Genomic DNA, 8,444 nt, shown 5'->3' with positions numbered 1-8,444 from the left:
ATTAAGATGCAAGCACAAATTCCATATATGAGAGCTTCAAAAGATTACATTGATTCCCCAACAAACATACAAGGTTTAGTTCACCATATTCATGGTGAACCTAGATGAACAATAATGAAAGAATGAAAGATAAAACCCTAGAAAGGTGAAGAGGTAGCCTGAGCATCCAAGATCCTCCTTCAAAGGGGTGGAAGAGAGAGTGTTTGCTTCGTTTCTGCCAAAGATACAAACCCTAGGACGTCCTAAAGCTTATATACTATTCTAAAATTACAAAAAATCTAGGTCCAAGCCCATAAGTGGGCCGCTCAGCGGTAAAGTACCGCTCAGCGGTAAATTACCGCTCAGCGGTAAGTGCGTGAGTAGTTTCTTCCCCTCAACGGCCATTTTGCCCCTCAGCGGTTCCAACGTGAACTCCTGAGTGCCGCTGAGCGGCAGTTGCGTCTTCTCCTTTTGCACTTTTTGATGTCTTTTCTGATTTCATCTCTCTCCTTCTTCACTTCTTTCACCAAATTCACTTTAAAACCTGCACAAAAACACTGAAATCAAGCATAAACCTGTCCAGCTCTCTTATTTATGAAAATATGAATAAAAGCATGATTTCAAGCTAGTTTCTAAGTGTTAAAGGTTGCTTTTAGTATCAATTTAAGCATGAAAATATCTGTTTTTCAACTGTTATCACAACCCCAAACTTAGAACTTTGCTTGTCCTCAAGCAAACAGGATGTAACTCAATCTTCTACCAATTGATATGATGGTTCACTTATTCAAAGATCCTCTTTTTCAAGATAAGTAAAAACTTCAATCAAACTTATGACCAAGGGTTCAATCAAGATGTGCACATGCTTTAGTGTTCACAAAGTCATTTAAATTCCAACAAATGCTATTTTTCATGAATGATCAATCAATTACGCATGGATGTTCATGTGTTCATGGAATATTTCCTCACTAGGTAAAGTGTTTCACTCACGCACAAGTGTATAAGAGGTAATCACTCATTCACTCTACTATCACAATGTCACATGAATCAACTTTGCCTTTCATTTTACCATAATCAAAAACATTCACAAGCATGCATCATCACAAGGACTTTTCAATGGCTTATAATGTGGCTGGGCTAACAAGAAAATTGGTTTTTCTGGATCACAAAATCCTTGAGTTAAGAGAATCATAATCAACACAATTATTCTTATTTTTCCCAACTTGCCTTTTGCATTTGCATTGAGCTTTGCTTCTTTTTTCTTTTCTTTTCTTTTTCTTTGCATATTCTTACTTTTTAGCTCTTAGCTCAATGCTTTTCCTTTTTCATGTTTTTCCTAATAACCCCAAACTTGAACATTTAACAATACCACACAATATCTTCTACTTAACTCAAGGTAAAGATTTTCAATCAAGGGTTTTCAGTTTATGTTCAAGGCTAAGGGTTCAAAGGATAGAACACAAAGTGTTCTCTTTTAGTGGGCTAACTGTCGCAACCGGAATCGCGACGGGACGATCCAAAAAAGAAACCGTTTTGAAAAAGAGATTTTGGAGTCGCCACCATAGTTTATTCTGGAAAACTACGGAAAAACCATAAAAAGGATAAGGCATGGTCTACAAGAACCAGATTCTGGGTTCGGGAGTCGGTTACGCGTGGGGAAGGTGTTAGCACCCCACAACGCCTGCCCTAAGGCAGTACCTTTAACTAAATGCACGAATATGATGTGATTTTCAAAATGTTTAACTATCCCCTAAAATAAAATTCTAAAATAAACAAAACATATTTTTTAGTTTTTTGGGCCCGACAAGGATTGACCTTGCTCCTACGTATTCTCATTCAAAAATGAGAAATCAGGGTTACGTAGTTCTTTTAGAAAACTGCTTGCAAATTTGTTTGAAAATTGTTTAGAAAATTTTGTTTGGAAAATGATTATGGGTAAATTTGGATTTTTGGGAAAGTGAACCTGACAAGGGCTAGCCTTGCTCCTACGTATCTCCACTTTTGATGGAGAATCAAGGATCACGTAGTTCTGGGAGGAAGATTGTTTGTTGTTTAAAATTGTTGATGTTTTTGGTTTTTTTGAAGATTTTATACCTTTTTTGTATTTTGTTTAAGAAAGAGAAAAGGTTGTTAGCACAAGAACGATGCGTGCGATCACACATGTGCATAAACCTTTAAAACATATTTTGTTAATTTTACTTAAGGAAAAGAAAAGGTTTTTAGCACAAGGACGATGCGTGCGATCACACATGTGCCTAAGCCTTTAAAACATATTTTTGGAATTTTAATTAAGAAAGAGAAAAGGTTTTCAGCACAAGGACGATGCGTGCGATCACACATGTACCTAAACCTTTAAAACATATTTTTGGAATTTTAATTAAGAAAGATAAAAGGTTTTCAGCACAAGGACGATGCGTGCGATCACACATGTGCCTAAACCTTCAAAACATATTTTTGTAATTTTATTTAAGAAAGAGAAAGGTTTTCAGCACAAGGACGATGCGTGCGATCACACATGTGCCAAAACCTTTAAAACATATTTTTTGTAATTTTAATTAAGAAAGATAAAAGGTTTTCAGCACAAGGACGATGCGTGCGATCACACATGTACCTAAACCTTTAAAACATATTTTTGGAATTTTAATTAAGAAAGATAAAAGGTTTTCAGCACAAGGACGATGCGTGCGATCACACATGTGCCTAAACCTTCAAAACATATTTTTGTAATTTTATTTAAGAAAGAGAAAGGTTTTCAGCACAAGGACGATGCGTGCGATCACACATGTGCCAAAACCTTTAAAACATATTTTTTGTAATTTTAATTAAGAAAGATAAAAGGTTTTCAGCACAAGGACGATGCGTGCGATCACACATGTGCCAAAACCTTTAAAACATATTTTTATAAATTCCTTTATTTAAATTGTAAATATTGCATTATTAAATATATATTTTAGGATAAGTAAATATCTAGAATAAGTAGATAGAACAAAATAAAATAATAAATAAAAATAAAAATAAAAATAAAAGAAATAAATAAGACAAATGAAATAAGATAGACAAAAATAAATGAAATAGAATAAAATAAAATAAGAAAAACAAACAAATAAAAATAACGAGCGTTGGGTGGATCATAAACGGACGTTGAGAATGAGGAGAAATAACGAGCGTTGGGGGAATTATGAACGGACGTTGGGAATGAAGTGAAATAACGAGCGTTGGGGGAATTATGAACGGACGTTGGGAATGAAGTGAAATAACGAGCGTTCGTTTCGGGGATTAACGAACGCTCGTTGAGAATGAGGAGGACGAACGAGCGTTGGTGGGATTAACGGACGCTCGTTGAGAATGAGGAGAAAGATCGAGCGTTCGTTTGGTGGATAAACGAACGTTCGTTTAAAATGAGGAGGAACGAGCGTTGGGGGGAACTTAACGGACGCTCGTTGAAAGTGGGGAGAAAGAACGAGCGTTCGTTGGGTGGATTAACGAACGTTCGTTGAGAATGAGGAGGAACGAGCGTTGTGGGGAATTAATGAACGTTCGTTGAAAGTGGGGAGAAAGAACGAGCGTTCGTTGGGTGGATTAACGAACGTTCGTTGAGAATGAGGAGGAACGAGCGTTGGGGGGAATTTAACGGACGCTCGTTGAAGGTGGGGAGAAAGAACGAGCGTTCGTTGGGTGGAATAACGAACGTTCGTTGAGAATGAGGAGGAACGAGCGTGGGGGGGAATTTAACGGACGCTCGTTGAAAGTGGGGAGAAAGAACGAGCGTTCGTTGGGTGGATTAACGAACGTTCGTTGAGAATGAGGAGGAACGAGCGTTGGGGGGATTCAGTATCACGAGCGCTCGTTGGGGAAAGTTGACGAACGTACGTTGAGAAACGAGGCTGAAGGACGAGCGCTCGTTGGGGGACGAGCGGACGCTGGGAAACGAGGCTGAAGGACGAGCGCTCGTTGGGGGACGAGCGTTCGTTGGGGAATTGGTGAACGGACGCTGGGAAACGAGGCTGAAAGACGAGCGCTCGTTGTGGACGAGCGTTCGTTGGGGAGATGGTGAACGTACGTTGAGTACAGGAGGGTAGATGACGAGCGTTCGAAAAAAGGCCGAAAAACGTGCGTTCATTATGGGCTTGGCCCACCCGGGTGATTTCTAACCTAGAATTCCCCTAGGGGTTCTGCCTTCCCATTCTCATTCACTCACTCACGCCGTTTCTCTCAGATGAGACCAATGTCTCCTTCTCTCTGACCAAAAGGAGTTGCTCCTCCACGCATTGCAACGTCGACGCCGCTGCCTCCACCGAAGTTGGCCGCCGCAAGCCACGAGCCAGGGCGTCGCCGTCAAGGTCGTTGTCGGTGACCACCCCGATCTCTCCCTCTCTCTCTCGCACTAGCCTAGGGTTGAGGCTTCTTCACCTTGGGCACCTCCTGCCGCCGCCTCTGCCAGAACCGGCCACCGTTGCCTCTGGCTGGAGCGCGCTTCTTCACCGGCGCCACCAGTGTCACTTTCCTCCCTCTCCGTTCGAGGGCTTTCCCGACTGCTAATCGTCCCCGCAAAACCACATTTCCCTCTCTTCTTCCCCTAATTTTTATCGTTTTTTTATTGATTTACTGATTAATTTGAAAATTACGAGTGTGTGTTGTGTACATCTGAATGTGAGGGGTGAATGCTGGATTTGTTCTGCCTTGTGTGTTGATTGGGTTATGCTTGTTGGAGGTGGCGCCGGAGATGTTGGGGAGATGAGAGTGATGATACTGGAAATGGTGCCGGAGATGAAAGTGGCGAGAGGCAAAGGCTCTGGTCAGAAGTAAATGATGAATGGTCCTGGGGTGAGGGGGGGTCGAGGTTGGATTATAGTTGGAGGTAGATGGTTGAAGATGCAGAGGATATGTGACGGCTCAGTGTTGGAGATGATGTTGGCCGAACGGTAAGAATGAATACGGTGGGCTGGAGTTATGAGTTTCTGTATGATAGATGATGAAGGCGTTGGGTTGAGGTGTGGTGTAATGGCGATAAGAAGCACGGCAGGGGTTATGAAGTGAGTGAATTCTTCCTTGTTTTTCCGATTGTTGAAGAAGAGGAAGGTGTTTCTCTATGCGATTAAATAGAGGAGTTGAGAGTTGTGGCGTGTAGCCAATGATGGATGATGGGTATTGGAGGTGAGGAACTTGGAGTGAAAGGGAAGTGTGGTTGGGATGGTTACGGGTGAGGGAAGTCAAGGAGTTTGAGGTTAGGCCGTGGTATAAGGTGTTGGAGATGAAAATGAAGAGGAAAGGGATGAAGATGATGGACCGTGGTCATGAGGTTATGATGGATGATGATTCAGTGAATGTGGGGAGGGTGACGATGGTGTTTGGTAACAATGGCCCGTATACAAATAACCATGACACAATCATATGCCAATTTAACAACAACTTAACAGAGGTATATTCATGGGAGAACATGGAGTGCAAGGCATTACTTACCTCTTGAAGATCCGATTGCTACTGCCAACCTTGCGCCTCCAATGAATCTCTCCTTTCCCTTTTGACTGGCTTCTTCTTCCCTTTCCTTGTTGAATGGTGTCTCTTGTTTCTCTTTGCAGGTGCCAATGTCTCCTTCTCGGCAATGGATGATGATCCAGTGAAGTTGAAGGTCCCCTGGAGCTCTCCCCCAAAAATCCCCTTTCTCTCTGCTTTTCTGTGCTTTTTGTGCATCTCTCTGTGCCCCAAATCGCTCCGTACCCAACTCCGGTATGTGCCAATTCTGTAGACTCCAAAACGTCTCTGCCACACCCGCGCACTCTGCAGAAACGGTTTCCTGCACCCTCTCCCTCCAACACACGTACACGTCGTACCCCCAACCAACACTTTTCTTTTCTCGCATATTTTTTACTAAAGACAAAACGCCCCCTTTTCCTAAATTTTTTTTTTTAATAAAATAAAAAGGTAAAAACTAAAAAAAACAAAAACTAAAGACACCAGTAAACTAATAAGAAAATACATAAATAAATAATAAAAACGAAAATAATAAAATAATAAAAATAATAAAAAGGGTAAATAATAAAACAAAGGAGAACAGTCTACGGTAAAGCCAAAACCCCAATCCGGACGAAATTCGGTATTGACAGTTGCCCCTCTTTACTTAGATTTTACTATATAATATGACAAAGTGATGTTTTCATATTATATTGTGAAAGATAAGTAAAGATAGAAATACTAATTTCGTCCGGATTTCTAAGGAAGCAAAATGAAGTAAAATGAACACGAAACATAAGTTAAACAAATCGATGAAGAATGTGAAATTGCAACATAAACGACCATTGCCGAGCAGAGGGCACAAAATCAAAGAAAAACTAGAGGCGCCAGACAAGACTGGGCTTAAAACATCAAACCAAAACCGTGCTTGAGGGGAACGAGGTGTACAAACCTCGTGGAGGGTGTACAAACCCTGAACGAATGACATGAGGTGTACTAACCCTATGGATGAATGCTATGAGGTGCACTAACCTCGTGGAGGGTGTACAAACCCTATGGATGAATGATGTGAGGTGTACTAACCTCGTGGAGGGTGTACAAACCCTATGGATGAATGATATGAGGTGTACTAACCTCGTGGAGGGTGTACAAACCCTATGGATGAATGATGTGAGGTGTACTAACCTCGTGGAGGGTGTACAAACCCTGAACAAATGATGTGAGGTGTACTAACCTCTTGGAGGGTGTACAAACCCTATGGATGAATGATGTGAGGTGTACTAACCTCTTGGAGGGTGTACAAACCCTATGGATGAATGATGTGAGGTGTACTAACCTCTTGGAGGGTGTACAAACCCTGTGGATGAATGATGTGAGGTGTACTAACCTCGTGGAGGGTGTACAAACCCTATGGATGAATGTGTGAGGTGTACTAACCTCGTGGAGGGTGTACAAACCCTGTGGATGAATGAAATGAGGATCAATAGGCTCGACAAGGGCCTTGAGGTGTGCTATCGTAGAAGAAACTCTTAGATTCAGATCTTTTTTGAAGAAACATTGGTAAATACTGAGCAAAACATTAGAGAGATTTAGATATAAAGGTCTGCTAACCTTTTTCACCACTCCATTTTCCCCTTACGGATTCTTGAACAATTTTCTTTGCTTTCTATGAAATGATGTTATGTTATGATGGTGCATGAATGCATATGAGCCATTGGTTTCGTTCCCTTCCTTTGCTCTCGCTTTCTCTTTCTTACACCTTTTTTTCTTTTTTTTTTTTTGAATTATTTTTTTTTGAAAAATCTATGCTTGGAATCCGTTGTCAATGTTGACGTCAAACGCGATGTACGTTCGAAATGCATTCAATCAAAATAATGTCAAGAAGCAGTGGGTTCCTTGATGAAAGGAAGAGAACGTAACTAGGGGTTCAAATTCCCTCTAGCACTAGCTTGAACCTGAAAAGGTGCGGGAGATGAGTATGAAAGGTAGATGGTTGAATGATTACCTGTGGGTAACGTTAGCATTTGAATTTTCCTTACTTTGGGAGGTGTTGTTAGTATCTACACATGCATGGCCCGCAAGGGCTGCCCCAACTTTGTTGCGTATAGTAAACTTGATTTGGAGAGGTGGAAAGGTTCGGGTAGGAAGGATTGCCCCAATTTGGCGATTCCTGATTGACGGGGAGACTTCACATTTTTTGTCTTTTCCCTTTTTTTTTCGATGTTTTTATTTTCTTTCCTTCTTTTTTTCTTTTCTTTTGAGTGATTGTGCCATTCACCACATAATTTCGTTTCAGGGTTAAATTCGTGAGAAAGATTAGGACAAACAGTCTTCAGTCAGCGTGGACTTTTATTGGCTTGTACCGTGGCTAAAGGTCAGAGGGTTTTGAAAGAAATGGATAATGAAGGCTCAAATAAGTGTTTGGCGGTTAAATTGTTTCAACAAGAATCATTTGCAAGGTGTCGAGTCAACTATCCCTAAAGATTTGAGACTTCGGGCATCCTTTTATTTTCATTGCTGTTTTTTTTCTTTTCTTCCCCTTTTGGGTCGCTTGCTTCGTTGTCTCTGTTGTGTACTTCTTTGAGACTTTATATATTTTTTATTTATTTTTCCTTCTTTTTTTTTTTTTTTCAGAAATCCCCTCCTTGTTTCGGATGCCCTTGATGTACCCTTTAGGTTGACATCGATGTGCTAATGATTCTTGTCGGGGGTGATGAAAACAAATATAATTTATGGCTCAAAAGGGGTGCAATTGGATAAACTTCTTTTAACGTTTGGATAAAGAAAAAATGACCACACGTCACTCTGAATCTTTGCTTACCTTACTTTCTCGCGACCTTAGCCCTGGAATAAAACTCGGTAGTGGTTGACACATCGACTTCATTGTTTTTTTTCTTTCTTTTTTTTTATTTATTTTTTTATCTCCCAATCAACAGATCGTTGGGGATGTGTACCATGATGAACACTGCCCCAGTATTGTATTCATGACAACCCCTTGTTTTAATGGGAAATGAAAA

Source organism: Vigna umbellata, chromosome 9 (assembly GCF_029865625.1).
Source record: "Vigna umbellata cultivar VRB3 chromosome 9, Vumbellata_1.0, whole genome shotgun sequence".
NCBI classification, from domain to species: Eukaryota; Viridiplantae; Streptophyta; class Magnoliopsida; order Fabales; family Fabaceae; genus Vigna; species Vigna umbellata.
This window is presented reverse-complemented; position numbering follows the sequence as displayed.